We start from the raw sequence: 24,675 nt of genomic DNA, 5'->3' as shown, positions 1-24,675 counted from the left end.
ATAGCCTAAACAGGAAGTGAGAGAAGATCCCTCCAAAGTAAGGATAATACCTAGTCATCATTAGAATTTGTGTCCCCATTGGAAGATTTCCCATCTGATCCTGTTCTGGTGACAAACCAAAATTAGGGGTTTACTTTCACTTTTAGTGATAAGTCATCAGGACAAATAGAGAGGGTGAACATCCCCGACGGGGACACAGACCTGGCAGGGGTTCTAATCCCTCTGTACTCTATACAAAACTTTAAAAAAAAAAGTTTTGGCTTCAGTTGCACTTTAAATCCCTCCTTCCCAACAGCACATACTCAGCTTCCCTTTGCTTCCTGACCTCTTTGTTCAGCAATTAGGCATGAGCTCCAGGTTCAAATCAACCACGAGTTTGACCCGAACCCAAGCTGTACACTATTTGCCAAACTGGAAAACCGTTTTGGTCAGTTTGCCTGCCCACCAAACCTCTGTCCTTGCAACCAATGACCGGTTGACTGGTGCCTGAGCCCTACAGAGTCATTGGTTAACTGGTGTCTGAGCCCAGCTCTACAGAGTCATTGGTTGACTGTTGACGGAGCCTTACAGAGTCATTGGGTGACCGATGCCTGAGCATTACAGAATCATTAGATGACCAATGCCTGAGCCCTACAGAGTCATTGGTTGACTGGTGAATAAGCCTTACAGAGTCATTGGATGACTGATGAATAAGCCTTACAGAGTCATTGGATGACTGGTGAATGAGCCTTACAGAGTCATTGGATGACCAATGGCTGAGGCCTACAGAGTCATTGGTTTACTGCGGGCTGAACCCTACAGAGTCATTGGTTGACCGATACCTGAGCCCAACAGAATCATTGGTGGACTGATGCCCAGGCACTGCAGAGTCATTGGTTGACTGGTAACTGAGCGGCAGAGTGCCACTGGTTGACTGGTATTTAAACCACAGAGAGTCACTGGTTGACTGGTGGCTCAGCCTCACAAAATCATTGGTTGTTAGGATGCAGGCGGGTACAACAACAACCTATGATACTATGGGGCCACCAGCATCAGTGGGCGGGTCTATCACTGCTCACGCATCATCAATCTTCTATGTCGGACTGAGCTTGCTCTGAAAACAGCAGCAAGTGAAACCTTTGCATTAGTGGACATGGCAACCTAGTGATGTCACCGCCTAGCCAAAAGCAGAGTCAGAGAGAGAAGACAACGTTACCAACTGGCGTCGTTGGCCCAACATAGATAATAAGGCTGCGGCAGCACCACCGGCAGGATCAAGCAAAAAACACTTGAGAATGAAAGAAGAGAATAAAAAACAACCCACTGAGAAGTATGAAAAGAAATGGTCAATCCAGGGGTAACCCTCCACCTGTGGTGGAACTAAAGTCCCATGATGCATTGCAAGATAGACAGCCACAGACATTACTCCTAGAGGCAAAGGCATGATGCGATTTGCAGTTTCACCACAACTATAGGGCCGAGGTTGCCTATCTTTATGTAAGACGTTTTGTATTTGGCATGGCGTTCCACTTTAAGCCATCATTTGACTTTACCCGGTTGCAGTGTTTGCTGCCTGGCATTAGTAATTGACTGAAAGCTTTCAATTGTTGTCTGGAATGGCTCCGAGTACTTCACGATGATCGAGAGAAACCACTCAAACCATCTCCCTTCACAATCGGCCCCTCTATCTGTGTACGGCAACCACAAGGACCTCGCTCTGCCAGACTGACAGGTGTGAGGAAGCTGCGGGGTGTTGTCTGCCAGACCTTCCACTTTTATCTCACTTCTTGGAAGACACAAATATTTCCTGGAAACCGTTCTTCTGTGAACAATCTCATGCGTCTTATTCAGCGAGCGGGGCCCACAATCTCACACATAGACACCAGCTGGCATTGGATCGGAATCCTTCCACCAACGGCTCCGGGAAAATAACAACAAATGAAACAAAAAATGTGTTTTCAAGTGAGAAAATCGGAGAAATTTATAGATAAAATACGTCAATTTATTGTTTTTCTTTAAAGAGGAACTCTGGTCTAAAAATGTTCTTAACCCTTGTCGTGGTCTACCCCAGGCTGCAAGGGTTAAGTGCTCATTTTTGCCTAGGGTCAAAACTTAAAGTTATACTCACGGGATCCCCCCGAGCTGGCCAGTTGTGACAGCGCTCCCTCCAGCGAGGGTATGCCCCCCCGGCATCCACACGTTCTATACACAGTGTGACTCAAGGATCCTTAGACCGCTGCAGTGGAGGGAGAGGGAGGGGGGCCCCCCCGCCGTTGTTCTATCAAAGTTTGTGGCTACGTTAGAATGTGTGACCGTTCACGTGGTCACACATTTTAATGTAATCACGCCCAGTTTTTCTCCTGCACATACGATCTGCGATGCTGCTCTGCCCTGGAACAGCTGAGAAAGCGTTGGAATTCTTCACCTTTTGGCGGTCACACATCCCAGCGTCGAAAAACAGGGAGGGATTACGGTAAATTGTGTGATCAGTCACACATTCTAACGTAGTCAAAACACCGGCTCAGAGGATTGGGTGAGTATAACTTTGATCCTATTTTTAGAATGTTAGCTGGAGTTCTGCTGTAAGTCTTCCAGTAACATAGAGAAGGACTACAGCTGGCCACACAGGCTACCATTCGGTTGTACAATCTTCATTATATTTACCGGCAGCTATGTAAAGTCCTTTCTGATTGGCTAGGAATTGAATGAAGGCGCATGTAAGTCCTTGTGTTACATAATGGAGATTGTACAGAGACCTCAGGCAGCCTAGAGAAGTGGAATGTGGGTCTGAAATGTAAATGCAGTAAATGCAATAGATCAGGGGTAGGAATTCTCGGCTCTCCAGCCGTTGTGGAACTACAAGTCCCATGAGGCATTGCAAGGCTCCGACAGCCACAGGAATGGCTCCCAGAGGCAGGTGCATGATGGGATTCGCAGTGTCACCATGGCTGGAGTGCCGAGGTTGCCTACACTGACAATAGAAGCTTCTATTGCATGATAGGAACCGGGCTTTTTTTTCCTGATTCAGTACGGGACAACTGTGACCTGGAACACTTGTTTTTATACCTGTACTCAGTGAAATAAGGACGGTCATAGCTTTGTACTCTACCATATGCCTGCCTGTCTCCGACTCTAAAGCTGAACTCCAGCACCGCAAAAATGTGAATGGGCCCTTCAAGAAATTGCTCTGTCTGCATTAAAGGAAAACTATGGGCTCAGGGCTTTTCCCTATAGTTTTCCTTAGGGTAACGGGAGGACACAAACTAGCGTCCTCCCGTTACCCTAAGCTCAGTATACCGCGAGCTACAGCTCACTATATACTGAGATGCCGCAGCAGGAGCGGATCCCGACATCGATGTCGAGATCCGCCCAGCTGCGTGAGTGACAGCTGGCTCTGCCTATCTAGAGGCAGAGCCAGCTGTACCCGCCCCCTTCCCCGTCCATTCCGCCAGTCAGCGCTGGCGGATCGGAGCGGGGAGGGGGGAATCCAGCAGAGAGCCGTGACAGGATCAAGAGGTGAGCGAACGCCGGTATGTGTTCGCTCACCTCCCGATCTACTGAGCCGACCTGTGACAGTCTCATTTTCACAGGTCGGCTAGAACTATGAGGTGACTGAAAAGCACTCACCTCATAGTTCTCCTTTAAATAAATGATTTAAAGAAGAAGACGTAAGTGACCTTTGAGGTCTCATTCACATGAGCTTGCACGACCATGTAGAGGTCTTCTCCCATAGGGAGGTATAGACAGCCGCATGCAATCACACGTAGCACTTTCAACAACTTCCTGGATTCCCTGTGTGCTTTGCGTTACTTTCCCTGCTGCTTGATGTGATGCAATCTCCATTGCTGAAGACTACATCTCCCAGCATGCACTACTTCCAGCAAGCAATGATGATGTTACGTTGTTCAGATGTGGAGTCGTAATCCAGAAGGCAGGCTCTGCGAGTTGTCTCCTGTGCACTGAGGAAGTACATCCTATGGGCATCTTCAATAAGTTTACAAACTTCTAGCTGAAGATGGTCATTAGAAGTGGGATGGAGCTATGGAAATTCAGTAGAACGATACAGTTTCAAAGCTGAACTCCAGCACCTCAAAAATGTGAATGTGCCCTTCAAGAAATTGCTCCGTCTGCCTTAAATAAATGATTTAAAGAAGACGTGAGTGACCTTTTAGGGCTCATTCACATGAGCGGGTACGACCATGTAGAGACCTTCTCCCATAGGGAGGTACAGGCAGACGCATGCAATCACACGCAGCACGTGTCGCTCTGGGGAGCAGGTCTCTGCATCATATGAAAGTGCGCGGCGCCCATGTGAATGAGCCCTAAATCACGTCTTATGCACCGAGCTGGAACGGTGACACGAGTCTACAAGAGTCACCCCGGTTGACTTCCATTTCTGCTGACACACTGTCAGCGGTTTCTGTATTAGCCGTCTTTCTACAACATTGACAGCGAGCGGTGACGCGTCGCCCTGGACGAGGACGGGAGGGCTGCGGGGCCTGGATATACGGCAGCAGTCAGCGAGGGGCCGATTCGGGCTTCATTAATGCAGATGTATGTACATGTGTATACATACATCACAGGATTTACAGCCACAGCAGACCGCCGGCTCCGGTGGGTAATAAAGCAGCAGACAGTATATATATATATTTCCGCTCATCCAGGGTGAACAATGGCGTCTGGAATTACGACGCAGGCCGAGGCCGTAACTTTTAACTGCAGCCGGGACGGAAAACTCTCCGTCAACGTGTGATGTCGTTTGGGGACGCGTTAAGAAGAAGTCCTGACGTGGGCTTTTATCTGTTACTGTTGACGCTTTGCCAATAGTAGAACCAGAAAAACCACCTTGTGACCCAAGTCACAGGGCGAAGCTGTTGCCGGTCACCCGGTCCAGCGTGCTTTACAAAGTAAACAACATGAACAGCATAGGAAAGGATGAGAGGGCCACAAGTCTAGATCAAGTTTATTTTTCACAAGCAAGAAGCTACAAAGTATAGCAGGCGTGTTTCGGGGGCTCACATATCTGACATACCGGTCTGGATGTCGCAACACTTCTTAAAACTCAATCTGTCAAAAACTGAGCTCTTGATATTCTCCCCCCCCATCCACCTTCTCCCAACTTTTCCCTTGAGATTGATAAACACAACTATCCAACCCTCCCCCGATGCTAAGGTCCTAGGTGTCATCCTTGACTCGGACCTCACCTTTCTCCCCCACATCCAATCACTATCCAAATCCTGCCGCCTTCACCTTCACAACATCTCCAAAATACGCCCCTTCCTCACCAATGACACCACAAAACTACTCATACACTCCCTTGTTATCTCTCGTCTTGACTATTGCAACTCCCTTCTCATTGGCCGACATCTACACAGGCTCCTCCCCCTTCCGTCTATCATGAATGCAGCTGCTAGACTCATCCACCTAACCAATTGCTCAGTGTCTGCATCCCCCCTCTGCCAATCCCTCTACTGGCTTCCATCTCCCACCCCCCTCTGCCGATCCCTCCACTGGCTTCCAATAGCCGAAAAGGATCAAATTCAAAATATTAACAACTTACAAAGCCGTCCACAACTCTGCCCCCGGATATATCTCCAACCTTATCTCAAACTATCACCCTAACCGTCCCCTCCGCTCCTCCTTGCGTCCATCCTCCACCCCTCTCTGCCAATCCCTGCATTGGCTTCCAATCACCCAAAGGATCAAATTCTAAATATTAACAACCACTTACAAAGCCATCCACAACTCCGCCCCCGGCTATATCTCCAACCTCCGCTCTTCCAAAGACCTCCTGCTTTCCAGCTCCCTCATCAACTCCTCCCATACTCACCTCCAGGAATTCACTAGAGTCTCTCCCATCCTCTGGAACTCTTTACCCCAACCTGTCCGTCTATCTCCCACTCTGGCTGCCTTTAGGCAATCCCTTAAGACTCATCTCTTCAGGGAAGCCTATCCCACCTCAACCTAACCACTCAACCATCACATTCTCAAATAATTCATCCCACACAGCTGCCTCCTCATGTATCACTTCCCCCTCCTCTTTCAGATTGTAAGCCCTCAGGGGCAGGGCCCTCCTCACCATCTTGTCTTGAATTGTATTGCGATTCTAATGTCTTCCTGTTGGAGCTATATAAATCCTGTATAATAATAATCTCCGTAACACTGCATGTGATGCTGGCAGGAGTCAAAAGAAAGACAATAATAATTATGTAACAGATCGAGAGAGAGAGGGTGGGAGAGAGAGGGTACACAATATCTCCTTTACAGTCACCTAAGAAGTACAAAGCAAAGAAAGATAAGTCATCATCTTCGGCCGCGGTTTTACAAGGTTTCTGACAGGCTCATATCGAAACTGGGACAGGAACTGGAGTGAGCGACGTCAAAAGGCGACGTACCTGCTCTTGGCTGCTCCCGCATGTCGCCTTTCATGTGCAGGGAGACGCCAGACCGCCAATCCTTCAACTTTCTAGTAACGGCTCAGCAGTGCTGACTGCAAACACAATCCCATATGTTGCCACAAATCAATATCATGGTCATTGGCTTCACAAAGGCAGACTTAGGCGCGCACCCGCGCAATGTCAACATTGCTAAAACACGAGAGGCTTGTGTTGGCGGATAAAGCAAACGCTTTTCAGAAACATTTGTGTGCATTCCGATCGCATGGCTTGTGACTGGTAATGCAAACATGACGAGGGCTCGGGTCTGTCAGTCAATGAGAACCGTGTGCTGGCGACCTGAAAATAACATTATCTGTATTACAACTTCCGACTTAAAGGGGCTGTCCACCCAAATCCTAGAACTTCTGTTATTGGAAGGTGCTGGACAGTTTAAAGAGACCCTGTCACCAGCTGTAAAATTTGCAAGTAAAAGAACAGAAAATCAAGTCTTGTAAATGCTTGCATGCAGCGTTTTTCCCTTTCCATAAAGTATTTGTTTTAACTTGCAATGAGCTTGATAGAAAATGTGAACAATCCTGGAAGAGTTAATTCCCGAGCACAGCCCCTCCTCTTCCGGGAGTGTCCAATTATTGTCTATGCTGGCATAGCTCCTCTGCCCCACCCTCTCAATACATAACCGTTTAGGTGGCTGCCAGGGGAGCAAAGTAGAATAATATAGAGTGTTACTTGACTGCTGACATCACAGCCAAGATGGCGGCACCCAGCAGCAGTCTCTGGGCTTCTGGATGAGCACACAAGGGAGGCTTTTACGGGGAAAAATAATGCATGCATAAGGTTGAATGCTCATATAATCTTCTGGGATTATTGGTGCTGAAATGAATGGTCTGGGGACAGGGTCTTGAATTCAACTGAATGTTCTTTAGGGGACATTACGGAGGGTGCCAAGTCCCCGGGTCTGTACACCTGCTGTGCCCATTATGAGGGGCTCCCACCATCCCTGAGCTGAGTTCCTGGGTCGGTACACCTGCTGTGCCCATTGTGAGGCGTTCCCTCCATCCCTGTGCTGCGTTCCCTGGTCTGTACACCTGCTGTGCCCATTATGAGGAGCTCCCTCCATCCCTGAGCTGAGTTCCCGGGTCTGTACACCCGCTGTGCCCATTATGAGGAGCTCCCTCCATCCCTGAGCTGAGTTCCCGGGTCTGTACACCCGCTGTGCCCATTATGAGGAGCTCCCTCCATCCCTGAGCTGAGTTCCCGGGTCTGTACACCCGCTGTGCCCATTATGAGGAGCTCCCTCCATCCCTGAGCTGAGTTCCCGGGTCTGTACACCCGCTGTGCCCATTATGAGGAGCTCCCTCCATCCCTGAGCTGAGTTCCCGGGTCTGTACACCCGCTGTGCCCATTATGAGGAGCTCCCACCATACCTGTGCTGAGTTCCTGGTCTGTACACATGCAGTGCCCATTATGAGGGGCTCCCTCCATCCCTGAGCTGAGTTCCTGGGTCTGTCCACCTGCTGTGCCCATTCTGAGGAGCCCCCACCATTCCTGTGCTGAGTTCCTGGTCTGTACACATGCAGTGCCCATTATGAGGAGCTCCCACCAGCCCTGAGCTGAGTTCCTGGGTCTGTCCACCTGCTGTGCCCATTCTGAGGAGCCCCCACCATTCCTGTGCTGAGTTCCTGGTCTGTACACATGCAGTGCCCATTATGAGGAGCTCCCACCAGCCCTGAGCTGAGTTCCCGGGTCTGTACACCCGCTGTGCCCATTATGAGGCGTTCCCTCCATCCCTGAGCTGAGTTCCAGGGTCTATACACCTGCTGTGCCCATTATGAGGAGCTCCCACCATCCCTGAGCTGAGTTCCTGGGTCTGTACACCTGCTGTGCCCATTATGAGGAGCTCCCCCCATCCCCGCGGTGTTTTTTGTTTTATAATATTCCCACACAAAGCTGGCCAGAAACACCCAAAACTCCGAGGTCTCCACAGCCGGGAATTAAGTGGCTGATCTTCCTGTTGGATCATTCCATGTGGAGCCAGCTTTGGAAGCATTGTATGTGAATGAGGAGACGGCTCAGTTTGCCCCTCTACTTTTGATTTCAAACTGCTCAGACTGACCTGGAATCTGCACAAAGACCTTCAAAGAGACATCTAAAAGGCAGGAAATATACTCAATAAGAATCATGTTTCAGCGCGCTGTGTGAATAGAAACGCGTAACAAAGATACAGAGAGGGGTTTCCTCATTTTTGATAGCAAAAGTGGAAGTATACTTTAACCTTCAGCATTCTGATTAATAAGACGAGTTATAAAACAGGAAATGTCCCTTTTCACTCTAGAGACGTTTGTTGTTTGCGGGAGTTGAGTCATCCGGCTTTTCAATGGTTTATATGCATAAGAAGAACAGGGAGCGAGCGCGATCCTTCAGGTAGAAATTACAATACATATACCGGACCTGAAAACCTGAGACCAGAGAGACATTGTCCTCCCACAAATTTCCTTGACCTTCCTCACCTTTGACCTTTGTTTCCCCTTTTTTTTCACCTGGAGATCCTGCCAGTAACTTTACCATTTCCTGCTCAAGTGTGACAACGTTCACTTACTCATTGATCTATGGAAGAGCAGCGTTGTCACCCTAGGATGAGACAACAGAACACACCCCATTCTTCTTCTACATAACAGGATGGAGGCGTCGTCCTGTGGTCCTCGGAGAGAGCTGGGGACAATGATAACAGTGCAGCACGGGGAGTTATCAGCTCACTGGATTTCTGGCAGGATCAACAGATATTTATTTGCACTCATCAAACAGATATAACAAAAAACCTCCAACGGGTTATTTAACAGACACCAATAGCGATGCACCGATAATAGTATTTATACCAAATGCTCCGATGCCTAGCACGATACTTCTGGTATTAAGAAGCCGGGCAGCGAGTCATTACACGCTGCCCGGCTTACTGATTGGCCGGGAAGCCGGCTCCATGCTTCCTCGTCACTTGTGTCACAGGCGCTGTGTAGTGATTCATCGCCCGGCTCTCTGATTGGCTGGGAAGCCGGCTTCATGCTTTCTCGTCACCTCATGACGAGGGAGCATGGAGCCGGCTTCCCGGCCAATCAGGAAGCTGGGCGCCGCGTCAGTACACAGCGCCCGGCTTCCTATTGGCCAGAAAGCCGGCTCCATGCTTTCTCGTTACCTAGTGATGAGAAGCATGGGGACGGCTTCCCTGCTAATCGGGAAGCCAGGTGGCGAGTCTTTACACAGCGCCCGGCTTCCTTAATGGGACTTCCGGTATCTGCGAGTACCGAAAATATATATATAAATCAGTACTCGTAATCGATACCAAAAAAACCTGTATCGTGCATCCCTAGACACCAATAAAGAGAAGTTGTTCATTGTTGGGGTTTATAGATCTTTTAAAATGTTCATATCTGTCTGGAGAAAACTTTGCCTGTCAATAAACATTCACATATGTGAATATGGCAGTGAATCTTTAACACGGAAAGGAATGGTCATGTTTTGTTTTCAGATGTGTTAAAGGTCGGTGAATCATTAACTTGAAGCCATTGTCACATACTACCGTCTCCTCGGGGCGGCCGTTACAAAGGTTCACCTGGAACCCGGAAATAACCAATTACACCGAGGTATAAAGAGGAACTTCACCCTACCTGGCCAACATGGGATTCCAAACCCCGAACACTTGTCCCTGCACCATACTTACTAGTCCATGGAGTCCAGCGTTGTCTTTCTTGCAGGTGAAGTTCTCTTTGCGCCACTTGGTCTGGCACACGCATGGACCCATGGTTAGGGCTGCCACGTTGTCCCGGATTCACCTGGATAGTCCGGGTTTTGAGGCCTGTATGTGCTGTGTCTGGGTCTCAGCTGGCCTGAAACCCGGAAACCGCACATATAGGACTCAAAACCCGGGACAGGTGGCAACCCTACCCGTGGTGCCAGATACCTCCATGTATGCGCAGACTGCAGTGGGTCTATCGGACCTGGTGGAGATTCACGGTATGTCTGCAAGTGCCAAATCCCCCTGTGAACATGTAGACTGCAGTGGGTCTATGGGACCTAGTATGTGCTGGAAGCTGTGGGTCTATGAGACTGGCAGAGACCTGGCAAAGGCCCAAGGCATGTCTGTGCATGTTCTAGATCTACCCATGCATATGTAGACTGCTGTGGGTCTATGGGACTGGCAGAGACCCATGGCATGTCAGCGCATTTGCCAGATGCCCCCATGCATGTGCAGACTGGCAGAGACCCGTGGCATGTCTACACATGTGACAGATCCACCCCGTGCATGCGTAGACTGGCAGAGCCCCATGGCATGTCTGTGCACATGCAAGATCCCATTGTGCATGCATAGACTGGCAGAGACCTGTGGAATGTCTGCACATGTGCAAGATTCCCCCTGTGAATGCATAGACTGGCAGAGACCCTTGGCATGTCTGCATGCATATCCCCCATATTCCTGCCACGGGTCTATGGAACCTGGCAGAGACCTGCGCGCTTGTTTGAGCACAGCAAGATCTTTACAAATGCCTCCTGGGATGTGTGGTGTCCCAGTCAGCAGGTGCCTGGGAGTGATATTCCCGCCTAGATGAGGATTCGGGAAGTGACACCATAAAAATGTTTTTTTTTAAAGGTATTTACCACAAAAAGAAAACTAGCAATTGTGTAAGAGCGAGGGGGGAGGAGCCAGGTGAGGGGACATTACTTAAATAGGTGACATTTGACTTTAAGGGCACACACACACAGCCGCTCAGCCAGACAGGTCCGGATGGGGCTTTACGAACAGAATCACACATAGCGGTGACGAGTCAGGTGACCCATGACCGGACGCATTCCTCATCAGAAACATAATCAGTGAGACGCAGGAAACTCGTTTGTAATTCATTCATTAGACCCGACAGAGAAAAACAAAGAGTCAGCCGGCTAAGGAGCCTGCGCCGTTTTCATGCCGTCCAAATAATGAGCGTGGAGTCCGAACCACGAGCAGCCCACCCTTGCGAACAAAAACCCGCCATCAGACTAGTGCATCGGGGTGTATGTGAACCCCAACAATGAACTTCTCTCCTTTTGATCTATTAAATATACCATTGAAAGCGTTTCATTATATCTGTGTGATAACTGCAGAAAGACACCTGTTGATCCCGCCAGAAATCTTGTCAGTTGATGACTTCCTGTGTTTCTATTAGTGACATTGCTGCCGTTGTGGACTACAGAACACCTTCCCCTATGTTATGCAGATGAGAAAAGGACGAGGTGTTCTAGCCTGTAGTCCTAACGCACTTCCTGTCCTAGGGAAGAGACTCAACTTAATCGTAACTGCCTCCAGCTTAGGGTGGCCACCTTTTCTTCAAGTGAAACCCGAACACTCTAGTGCTGGAGGCCACGCCCACAACTCAGAGCGTCGGCGAGAAGAGTGGCAGCGCCAATGGAGTGTATCATCCCTTTAACCCCTAAACTAAACAGAAAGTGGGGGTGGGGTCACAGCAAATTCCCCCCCCCCCCCAGAGTTCAGCTTTAAATAAATCATTTGCATGTCTGGCGTCCTCATCTTACAAAGCCGTTTTTTTCCGCCATTATATATTTAAAAAGCGCACAGCTGTTCTGTGCTCCCGCCAAATGACTTCCTCCCGGTGACAACGTGACGCTTCAATTATGATAACAAGAGACTCATTAGCAACATTGTATCAAAGTTCCCCCGACACAGAACCCCAATCGAGGTCAGGAGGGCTCCCATAAAGCATGGCCCATTCGCAGGACAGGTCGCCATTCGCAGGATCTCGGAACGCCGGATCTTTACGTGACCTCGGCCGGGATCATGAAGGTCGCGGCCCAGACATCATGAGATGGGAAATCTGCCGTTCATTGCATGACATGATGCATCTATTCACGCGTCAGTAAAAATCGCTCCGGATATTATCAAAACGTTATAATCATCTGCTGGGCGAAGGCTGCAAATCAGCAAACCGGCCGCAGAGGAATCCGCTTTCTTTAACTCTTTAACTTGCATTAGGATTTCGATTTCTGTCCAGCCGTTCCCGAGATTTACGCAGCGCTGCCGTCCAGCAGGTCGGAGGATCTGATCTTTGGCTACAGAAGTTTCACGGAGTGATAAGCTGATCTGTCACTCTGCTTTCTTCTCCTATCAGCATGCGTTTTGAGCTGTAGTTCCGCAATGGCTGGAGGGCCGAGGTTGCCTAAACCCACTATAACCATATGTTCCATACAAAGAAAAAAATAGTGTCCAAAATTACGGGTTCTGACTCACCATCTACATTAAGGTCAATGTCAATCAAACCCGACCACACTTACTAACCAGATCCTTACCCACACAGACCCCTTGGGAATATCACTGCACTAGACACGCAACAAAGCCACATGTGGTTAACGCTGACCTAACTAGTCCTACCCAAGTACAATTCAAGTGTTACTTTAACCAATTTCTTTGTGTAGCCCGCGTCCCAGTCAGCAAGAGCTCAGCCCAAATAGGAGCGCAGCCCCCGCGGCCCCGACAGGAGTGCAGCCCCCACGTCCCAGTCAGCAAGAGCTCAGCCCAAACAGGAGCGCAGCCCCCGCGGCCCCGACAGGAGTGCAGCCCCCACGGCCCCGACAGCAAGAGCTCAGCCCAAACAGGAGCGCAGCCCCCGCGGCCCCGACAGGAGTGCAGCCCCCACGGCTGCGCAGCCCCGACAGCAGGAGCGCAGCCCCGACAGCAGGAGCGCAGCCCCGACAGCAGGAGTGCAGCCCCGACAGCAGGAGCGGCAAGTAAATAAACAGTATATATTTTAAGTCAGGTTTATATTGATATCTGCGGGAGCGATTTCCCCTCACTTCCTATTCAGTTAACAATGGTTTTAACAGACAGGAAGTGAGGGAAAATCAGGTAACACTTACAGCAATAAAAATCAGACAGGAGATCCTAGCCTTCCTTCTAAAATAAATACATTCTTATTTCCTTCTGGGCTACTGTGGGAGAGTTCCCCTCATTTCCTGTTTGGTATAATCTTGTCAGCAGAACAGGAAGTGAGAGGAAATCTCTCTAATGGAACCCCTGAATAGTAGTGTATCCCCAACAGAAGGATTTGGCTCATACGCCCGTAAGGTGAAAGGCTCCGTGATCTGCTTACGTGCTGCAAAATAAAGTTTTGCAAAACTGAATTACGTCAAATCAAAATTTAAATGCAATTCCCTGTGGCAGAGGCAGTGCTTTGCCTCCAGTATTGATAAGGAGCCGAGTGACAGGTCCTCTTGGAACGTACGATTGCCTGGCCGGACATGGAATTCGGAGCATGTTCCAGACGCGCAGCCAAGGGCCCCTGGCCAGCACTGATAATCAGCCTATTATTACTATTGACCAAATTTGGCCTCTTCCCCACATAAACAGACAGATATTGCATCATCTCTGTGCGGCGACCTCACCGCTCGGGACACAAGGCAGCAATAAATGTGACACAATTATAGATTTTTTTTTCCCTACGCTGCGCTTACAAAAAGGCCGCCGCGTAACCATGAACAGAACACGTATCGCTGAAGCGGAAAAAGAGGCCCTGTCATGAGTCAAAAACTCTGCTCCTACAGGGAAACTCCGGCGACATCTATGTTATAGATATTGAAGTGTGTGTGTGTGTGTGTGTGTGTGTGTGTGTTCCCTAATAAACTTTTTTTTTTGCGGCCTTTTGGACTGTTAAGTATTCAATTGAAAGAGATTTGTTCTATAAAAAAATGCCTGCTGAACCTTATAGCCCCAGCCCTTCAGTAGAACTATAGCCCCATCCCAGCAGCAGAACTATAGCCCCATCCCAGCAGCAGAACTATAGCCCCTCGGCCCCACAGTAGAATCGCAGTATAGCCCCAATAAGACAGCAGAACCGTAGCCCTTCAGCCCAGGCAGCAGAACCCTAGCCCTTCGGCCCAGGCAGCAGAACCCTAGCCCTTCGGCCCAGGCAGCACGACCGCAGCCCTTCGGCCCAGGCAGCACGACCGCAGCCCTTCGGCCCAGGCAGCACAATTGCAGCCCTTCGGCCCAGGCAGCACAATTGCAGCCCTTCGGCCCAGGCAGCAGAGCTATAGCCTCATCACAACTGTCAGAAAGCATTTGATGTGGGTGTGCGATCCCACAAGTAAACCAGAGCATCAGTTCTGGGGTTTCGGTTATAAAAGATAGTCAATGGCCACCAATGCTGGGGAGGTTTATAATTAGAGCCTGCAATGGACCAGCAACACTTGAGTCAAAGATGGCGCCATCCACCTGAATAGAAAAACAGATGCAGGCATTGCCAGGGGGAGCACTATGATCTCTAGGAGAGGTAACAAACACCCTCAAATGTTACACTGACATTACTTCTAAAGCATGTACCTAACATGGAAAGACACATCAGTCCACTTTAAGGCCCAATCACCCCAATGGGGAACCAGTGACAATAAAAAGGTTCACAGAGGTTTTAATGCTTCCCTACTCTATCCAATGCGCACAAAAAAATAGTTTTGGCAGGAGTTAGGCTTTACGATAGCTAGACTTTAGGTCCACTTCAAGACGGCCATTTTTTTTTTTTAAACTACACTAAAAAGAGAAAACCAGTCATCATCATCATCATCATCAAAAAAATAGTGTATTCTCCAGCCTCCCCTCCACCCCCCACTGCAGAGACAGAAACTGACCCCATTCAGGCCGGCTGGCACGGGAAGAGTTATTCTAAACAGTTCAAGCTTTAAATTGATAACGTGTTAATAACAATAAGTGTACATCTTGGCAGGCTTCGGCCCCTTGAAAAAACATCAGCAAAAATTATTTATTTCCCCTCCTCGCCTGGAAAGAAAATGGAGTTTCTTGGCTCGCCCTGCGTGCAAAAGACTTCTGGTTTCAATTACACCTATTGAGAGTCAGAGGGGAAAAAGAAAAAAAAAAAGTGGCAAAACCGATGGGCCCCGAGCCAAGCAAACTCGGGTGTAGCCGCTTCCACTGAGGTTCCCACACAACAACCGATTGGCTGGTTTTGGAAAGTAGCACCGACAGTGTCCTATAGGATGCGACTTATAGAATGGATGAAGTGGCCGGGCACTATACACGTGTTAATAGCGCTCAGTTGGACCCATTAAAGCTCACCACACACGTTACATTCTCATTGTACAATCTCCTTTAGATCTACCAACAACTACGTAAAGAAAGGGTCTCCCTGATTGGATACAAATTGCATAGATTAGGATATTATAAAATGTACGCATTGGGACGGATCATTACCTAGGTAAAGTGACTGGACTGGTGCTCAAAGACTGTGGCTCAGTGGTTAGCACCTTCACCTTGCAGCACCTGAGGTCCCCGGTTCCAGTTTCGGCCAGGACACTATCTGCATGGAGTTTCATGTTCTTCTTGGGGTTGCACAGGTTTCCTCCCTCACTCCAATGACATGCTGGTTGGTTTATAGGCTCTTCGCTGTCTTTCCCGATCTGCAGGCTCTCTCTCTCTCTCTCTCTCGTAATGTATCACAGCCAGTCAACTGCCATTTTCAGAAGCAGGCAGCAATGGCCACTCCTGCATTTCTCTCATGACAGGTGCACTTTAACTACTCACGATGCCAGCTCACTTCAGCAGCCACACAATCTACATGCAGAACCTCCATGATAGTACCAGACACACCAGAGACCAACATTCTGCAGCAGCAGAAACCATTTGGGCAGACTAAAATCAAACCACTTGCAGGGAGAACACAACAGTCTGGGTCACGCTGCAAATATATTTTTGGCAATCCGATGCATTATTTTTACAGCTGTCAAATTTAATGAAACACATTCGCTTTGGACACAAAATCTATAATAATTTCACGTCTGCCATGGCTAAGAGCGCTCCTCCCGATGATTCATCTCACGGCCTACAATGTTTCCATCAAAACAAACAAGGGCTCTGGGCTGCTGTAATAAACTCTAAGGGCAGCGGGGCCCCGACCATCGACTCAACCAGGCAGACCGCAATTGTGTTTTTTTAGCCCTAAATAAATCCTGGCAGACTCGTCCCATCGAAGGAGAATTGTACAATCCAAGAGGCAAGATCGCCAGGATTCCTTAAAGCAGGGGGAGGGGGGACAAATCAATATGGAGTTCAGGAGCCAAAATGTGTCCAATCTAGGAGCCAGATCCATTGACAAGAAAGAGAGAAACTCAAAAAGTTGGGTGCCTGCTGTAATTTTCAAGAAGCATTGGCGACCTGGCTCCTGGGATTTCTCCGGGCCTATAAGAATCAAGGCATACTCATCCCATCTAAGGAGAATCATACAATCCAAAACTCAAGATGGCCGGGCAATGGCATCACAAAAAGGGTGCAGCCCGCTCCCGGTGACACCAAAATGACACAGTCGGGTGAATGTCACCTCCTCTCTCTGCCGGCGTCCACCACCAAGATAGCCACCGGCATGTGTCAATGAGATGACCACGTGTGTGCGATGACATCATCTTGCACGTGCGTGGTGACTTCACGCGCGATGACGTCGCGGCGGGGTGTCACTCGGTCTCACTGGGGTGTACAAATCAATATGGAGTCCAGGAGCCAACTCCATGGACTACAACTAGAGCAGGGGTGGCCACACTTTTTTGTGGTACAATCCACTTTTCAAATGACCACCTCAATGAGATCTACTAACTCACTGAGCTCATCATATGAAAAGTCTACTCTGGCGTGGTGATGATATAGTTTCAGGAGGGGGCAGGGATATGACAGGTCAGATCCCCTTTCGCTCATTGATTGGCTCTGGCTGCATGCAAAAGGTGAGGGAACACAAGACTGGTCAGGGCAGATCTTTGATATCCCCACCGGATTTTGGCCGTTCACTTTTCGGGTGCCAGCCCTGTGTGCACAGAGATCTACCAGTTTTGCTATCTACTAAAAGATCACAATCTACCTATTGGGCACCCCTGAACTAGAGGAAACCTCCAAAGTTAAGCACCAGCTATATCTTTTAAAGAGCATAGGTGACCTGGTGCCTGGGGTTCATCAAGCCCCATATAGATCTAGGCAGACTCGTATAATCTAAGAAGAACCCTATTATCCAAGAGTCAAGATGGCCAGGATACCTTAAAGGAGAACTATGGGGTTAGGGCTTTTCCCCATAGTTCTCCTAAGGGTAACGGGAGGGCACAAACTAGCGTCCTCCCGTCACCCTAAGCTCAGTATACCGCGAGCTACACTGAGACGCCGCAGCTGAAACGGATCCCGTCAATTATGTCTGGATCCACCCAGCTGCGTGAGTGACAGCTGGCTCTGCTTATCTAGAGGCAGAGCCAGCTGTACCCGCCCCCTCCTCGTCCGTTCCACCAGTCAGCACTGGAGGATTGGACAGGGGAGGGGGGAATCCAGTCCCTCCCCAGTCACGGCTCTCTGCCAGCACAGGATCGAGAAGTGAGCGAGCGACGTTATGTGTTCGCTCACCTCCCGATCTACTGAGCCGACCTGTGGCAGTCTCATTGTCACAGGTCTCCTCAGATTATGAGGCTGAGTGAAAATCACTCACCTCATAATTCACCTTTAAAGCAGGGGTGAACAAATCAATATGGAGTTCAGGAGCTAGTTTGTCCAATCCAGGAGCCAGCTCCATCATGGACAACAACTAGAGAAAACCTCAAAAGTTAGGCACCAGCTGTAATTTTTAACGAGCATTGGCGACCTGGCTCCCGAGTTCTGCTTTGTGACAGCCTGCATTCCCATTAAGATCTATGTTTAACATCTCCAAGCTGGAACAGTTAGAAATCTTGCTTTAGGGCTGAATCACACTTTTGCATTGTTCCGTGTTGCCGCAACACAGGCTCTGTATGTTGGCACATTAAGGTGCCATTCATTTTGCATAGCGCACCTTCAGATGCACACGCATTCCAGTGCACCACAATGAATTGTAAGGCACTACCACGTCACCTAGGCAAAAAAAAAAAGCTGCCTGTACATTTTTATGTCTGTTTTTGTGCATTGGCAGCCCTCCCTAAATGCAGAGGCACCCAGAACTGCATGCCCTGGGCATTGGGCGATAGGAATTCCACACCTCTTCCGCACTTCTACTCCCTGCCGCTCCAAGGCCGGGCCTCGGTGGCCTTGTGGGAAATCCGGCCCTGTACACAGCATAACCTGAATGCAATTTCAGAAAAACAGCAGCTCTAGTGCAGTCCAACTGGTTTTCATGACCTCGCTGGCTAGGAGGAGGCCTGGTAATGATTCAGATGAGATTGACCTCATGTAGCATTCCACGGTTGTGACATCTCCACAGCACTGGAAGCAACACTAGGCCAACATTCTGGGAGGTTGGTCTCGTTTTTCCACATGGAGCCGAGACCTCATGCCGGGTGCTATAGGATACTGAGAACTTAACAAGTCCTTTTTCATTTTCCAAACAGCTGGAGGAACTTTAAAGCCAAAGTCATATCCAAGACCCTGCAAGAACTGGACTTCAATACCATTACTCCTCAACTGGTTCTTGTCCAGCTTGGGGTCTGTCCAGCAGCGCATGCCGCCGGTGTTGCTCCAAGGACCGATGATCATTCTTGAAGCAAGCACCACTGCACTGAATGGTGCACTGTATATCTTCACCTAGAGAAGCGACCACACTTCTACAATGGGGCTCATTCTACGAGTGCGGTCACTTTTCTAGGTGTAGACGCGCAGCAGTCCACGGGTGTTCACAGAACAGAAAATAACCAGCAAGGCTACATGATGGAAAACGTGTCATGATTAATAAACTACACAAGTGTCAAAGCCAATTAACTTGGCTGTGCAGCTTAAAGCCTAACTCCAGGCAAACCGCTAATATAAGAGATTCAATACGTATATAAAAGCTGCTTTACCTGTCAGAGGATTTGTATTTTTGTCTCTCCAAGAGACCTTATCATTCTTTGCTGACGTTTTACTTTAACTTAAAGTGACATTAAAAAAGGAGAATTATGAGGCGAGTGCTTTTCACTCACCTCATAGTTCTAGCCGACCTGTGACAATGAGACTGTCACAGGACGGCTCAGTAGATCGGGAAGTGAGCGAACACATACCGGCGCTCGCTCACTTCTCGATCCTGTCACTGCAGAGAGCCGTGACAGGGGAGTGACTGGATTCTCCCCTCCCCTGTCCGATCCTCCAGCACTGACTGGTGTAACGGACGGGGACGGGTACAGCTGGCTCTGCCTCTAGATAGGCAGAGCCAGCTGTCACTCACGCAGCTGGGCGGATCCAAACATAATTGTCGGGATCCGTTTCAGCTGCGGCGTCTCAGTATACCGCGAGCTGTAGCTCGCGGTATACTGAGCTTTGGGTGACAGGAGGACGCTAGTTTGTGCCCTCCCGTTACCCTTCGGAGAACTATGGGGAAAAGCCCTAACCCCATAGTTCTCCTTTAAAGTCAAAAACTGTTTTCCCTCCCCCACTGTTAGTGTCAGCACTTACTTTAAATGTCTCTTAATCCGATCCTCTTCTTTCCTGTCCTTTTCATCTGTCCCTCCAGCGTTGCTGTGGGTCTCCGATCCAGCGCTGACTCCTCTGTCCTTGCTGGCACTTCCTGTCCCACAGTTCCTGCATGCGGGTGCACGCGTCCATAGACTTCCTTTGCGTCTCTCCTCGTCTCCCGGACGAAAATCCGAACAGCGCATGCGCCCGCCCCAAGATGCTTTGCGGCCTCCCGAGCATTTTCGGACTTTCGAACGGGAGCGTGCGGCGAAGACACAGGTAAGTGTAAACTGCTTTTTAAAAAAACTTTTTGCATATATATACTGCTTACCCTTTAAGGTAATTTGCCCACCCTGAGACTGGACTGTGAAAAGAGAAGCAGCACACTGATTTGATATCCGTCTACACTTCAGCTTTTTATTGCATCTATGGATGGGGTAAGGCTGCCAAACTGCAAATAAATGCATTGCCAAACAATAACTGGCAAGCACATGTCTGCTCACCCGATATGCCCTGCACGCCACCAGCAGCAGAAGCATAGAAGAAGGGAAATCTCTCAACATGCTGGAACTTATACCATTATAAGAAAGAAATTCAAAAATATCACCAAAAAAATTAAAAGGCCAAAACTTTATACACATGTAATTTTTTGGGTCACATTGGTCTATTTTAGAGGCATCCAGAGACATGGAATAATAGTGATCTGGCATCTGTGGGTACCCGCCTATGCCACCGACCACCATGGCAGGCACAGAGCAATTGGGCATTAGTAAACCCATCTGAACTGCCGCTGTCCAGCCAGTACCAGCAAAGTCTTGTCTGCATCTCCCCCTCCCCTCTGCCTCGGATATAAACTGGAATACTGGGCACAGCCAGAGGTACAAGCTTATGAAGTACTCTGTGCGTCCCTGGCGCCCAGCCTTGGGCCCTCTGCAGACCGCAGAAGTCAGCAGTGGAAGCAGGGGCGTAACTAGAAATCACAGGGCCTCATAGCAAAATTTTGTATGGGGCCCTGTGACTTCTAGTTATGTCCCTTGCAGAGCCCACCTGATATACCAAACAGCCCACCTGAGAGTGACCCTGCAGAGCCCGCCATAGACTCTCTATGGTGTGCTCTGCAGGGTCTCAGATGGGCTGCACACCTCTTACCTGTCAGCGATGTCCGCCTGCGTTGTCACCGGGCCCCGCCTCCTCGTGCGTCCCCGGGCCCCGCCTCCTTTTCCATCGATTGGCCCTGCCTCCTCTTACATCACTGACCCCTCCTGCTCTTAGTTTGCCGGGCCCCGCCTCCTCCTTCACTGCAAACGCCGGGTCCAGCCTCTTCTGCAGAAGCTGCTGGCTGTCACTGACACAGCTCAGCAGCGGCTGTGAGGAAGAATGCGCCGCTGCACACATCACTGACAGGTTCCTCTTCACAGCCGCCAGTGACAGCCAGCACCCTGATATGCCATAGCGACTCATAGCGGCCCGCACGGCATCAGAGGGATGCTCTGGCCGGGCCCCCCTGTGCTCGGGCCCCATAGCGGCCTCTTGGGTCGCTATCGCGATGGTTACGCCACTGAGTGGAAGCATTCATTAGTAAAGAAGCCTCATGTAGCATGTCCACAATCTCTTACATGACGACAGTGATCTCTAGCAGGGATGTGATCAGCTTCAGTCAAACCTAGACGGAGCGCCTCTCGAGCCGTCAAATCAGCTGCAGCCGGGATGGCGCCGCCAGTACACCAAAAATCCTTTCAGGATCACAAAATCTTCATTTATTGAAGATTCTAGTCATAAAACAAGCGCTTTTGGGGCCACACAGGGTCTCTTCATCTTCATCACTGCTAAGCCGGAATGAAGGGACCCTGTGTGGCCCCGAAAGCGCTTGTTTTATGACAAGATGAAGATTTTTTGATCCTGAAAAGATTTCTGGTGTGCGGGTGACGTCTATACACGTTTAGTGATCTCTAGCAGTCTCATGTAGCATGTCCACAGTCTCTGACTATCTCCTTCAGTGTACCTTCAGTCTCCAACCACCCCTACGGCATATCTCCAGACTCCAATTGTCTCCTCTAGTATGTCTGAAGTCTCCGATAATCTTCAGTGAATGACAGAAAACTATGTGTGGCCCTTTGAAGCCGTCATTGGCCGCACATGAGGCCCCTACACCTTATAAGCCGACAACCACTGCTGTACGTACGGTATTCCCGCACAGGATCCATTGAGCCGCTAAGATCTGTGGCCCAGCTTTAGCTGTCTGGCCATTCATCTGGAAAGCAGCTTTATGTTTACCGGTATGGGGTTACATCACCCAAGGCTGATCCACAAGCCAACCACCACCACCGCTCTGCAAACATTAAAAAGCCAAGCATCGCTCCCTGGGGCGCCCGAGAACCCACCATGAACCCGTGCCTGCCCCCTCATGCACTCTGGCAGACAAATGTCACAGACAGCGACCAGGGTCAAAGAGCAAACGATGATCAATTTCCTATTCAGCAATCAGCAAGAGGCATGCACAGGACAGCCAGACAACATGGTCGAACACGGCTAGCAAGGAGGGTGCGGGGATCTATTTATATAAGTGTGAGTCAAGGAGGGCTGCATTCAGAAGCAAATGTCACTTTGTAGCTTAGGGGGTCACTGAGAGCCGGAGTCAGATCACATATGCAACCAAAAAAAACAAAAACCAGCAGGAGGGACAAGCCCAGGAGAGCAGAAACAAGTGGCATCCTGTAGGTTGTTTTTCTAGACCGGTTAGAACAAGAGTACCTGATCCCTGCACACGGTTTGGGGGTTTCATTTTGCCTCAACAGGAAGTCCTGCCGCTGCATGGGTAACAGAGAAAGGAGGGGGCGCACTGGGGAGTCCCATGGACCCTTCTCTCGCTGAACGCTCTTCGAGTCTTCACCGCTGGATACAAATAATAAGCTCTATCTCCCTCCTGAGAACGTCACATCAACAGCGAGATTATCTGCAGACTTTACTGCAAGCGGAAACCAATAGGAAATACTTGTCACAGCAGCTGTCTGTTATTCACTTAGATATAGGCAACCCTTGTTAAACAAAAGCGGCGGCGTGACCGGTGAAGGCATGCATGGATGGCCTGGACGGGGGGGGGGGGCTACATGGGCACAGCCGGCACCCCTTGGCTGGCAGAGCATGGTATAATCAGCGGGTGTAGGGATGATTTGATCCGAATCACAGATTAGACATCAATATCAGCTGGAGTTGCAAGGGAGACTCTCCAGAAACAAGCCCGAGATCGATGGAAGATAAATGGATATCCAGATAGACGGGGAGAGGATTGGAGAGCCAGCCAGGGCACAGAGCAGGCAACTTTTAGAAGCCCGCGATGGCTTGCATGTATCTAGGTTATGGCACAGGGTAGGGGTAGGCAACTTTGGCACTCCCATCATGCAACTGCCTCTGGGAGTTATGCCTGTGGCTGCCCTCAGGAGGCTAGCCATTCCACAACAGCTGTATTGCCAGGTTGCCAACCCCAGTGGTATCAAGTAGGTTTATGCAAACCTCGGCACCCCAGCTGTGGTGAAACAACAAACCCCATCATGCTTCTGCCTCTGGGAGTCATGTCTGTGGCTGTCACAGTCCTGCAATGCCTAGTAGAGTCTTAGGCTGTCAGAGTCTTGCAATGCCAATGGGGCTAGTAGTTCAACAACAGCTAGAGTGCTGAGGATGCCAACCCCTGTGGTATAGATCAGGTTAATGCAACCTTCGGCACTGGAGCTGTGGTGAAACTACCAATCCCATCACGCATCTGCCTCTTGGGAGTTATGCCTGTGGCTGCCAGAGGCTTGAAATGCCCCATGGGGCTAGTCGTTCCATAGCAGCTGTATTGCCAAGGTTGCCTACCCCCGTGTTATAGAGTAGGTTTATGCAACCCTCGGCACTCCAGCTGTGTTGAAACAACGAATCCCATCATGCATCTGCCTCTGGGATTCATACCTGTGGTTGTCTTGCAATGCCTCATGAGGCTAGTAGTCCCACAACACCCAGAGTGCTGAGGATGCCTACCCCTGTGGTATAGAGTAGGTTAATACAACCTTCAGTCCTTCAGCTGTGGTGAAACAACGAACCCCATCATGCTTCTGACTCTGGGAGTCATGTCTGTGGCTGTCAGAGTCTTGCAATGCCTCATGGGGCTAGTAGTTCCACAACAGCTGGAGTGCTGAGGATGCCTACCCCTGTGGTATAGGGTAGGGGTAGGCAACCTTCGCCGCTCCAGCTGTGGTGAAACTACCAATACCATCATGCATCGCCCTCTCAGAGTCTTGAAATGCCCCATGGGGCTTGAATGCATGAAATGCCCCATGGGGTTGCCTACCCCTGTGATATAGGCAACATCAGTACCCCCAGCTGTGGGGGACACAACAAACCCCATCATGCTTCTGCCTCTGGGAGTCATGGCTGTGGCTGTCAGAGTCTTGCAATGCCTCATGGGGATTGTAGTTCCACAACAGCTAGAGTGCGGAGGATGCCTATACCTGTGGTATAGGGTAGGCAACCTTCGGCACTCCATTTATTGTGGAACTACAAGTCCCGTGAGACGTTACAAGACTGACAATGACAGGAATGACTCCCAGAGGCAGACGTGTAATGGGATTTGGAGTATCACAGATGGAATTGTGAATGCTGCCCACCCCTGGTATAGGGAATAGACGTTAGTTACAATCAATGGACTCGTCCAGCTGAATGTGACCAACTACAATTATCAGGATATTATTGATAACTAAAGAAACAGTCACCAGTCCCAACTCCTCGATAGAAGGATGTACATAAACACCTGTTCCTTTTTAGCCCAAAACCAAAAAACTAAATATTGCAGCATGTGTTTTCTGGCTCCCCCCCCCCCCCCCTTTTTTTTTTTCTTTTGCTTCCCCACCGAGCCCC

The 24,675-nt window shown here is 49.5% G+C and overlaps 1 protein-coding gene across 1 annotated transcript in view; it reads right to left on the bottom strand.

Moving 5' to 3' along the window:
- Positions 1-24,675, bottom strand: part of SETBP1 (SET binding protein 1) — a 175,627-nt gene that overhangs the window by 148,187 nt on the left and 2,765 nt on the right. The window lies entirely within an intron of this gene.

This window comes from Nanorana parkeri, unplaced genomic scaffold (assembly GCF_000935625.1).
Source record: "Nanorana parkeri isolate BGI_ZX_2015 unplaced genomic scaffold, ASM93562v1 scaffold1051, whole genome shotgun sequence".
Lineage (NCBI taxonomy): Eukaryota > Metazoa > Chordata > Amphibia > Anura > Dicroglossidae > Nanorana > Nanorana parkeri.
This window is presented reverse-complemented; position numbering and strand designations above follow the sequence as displayed.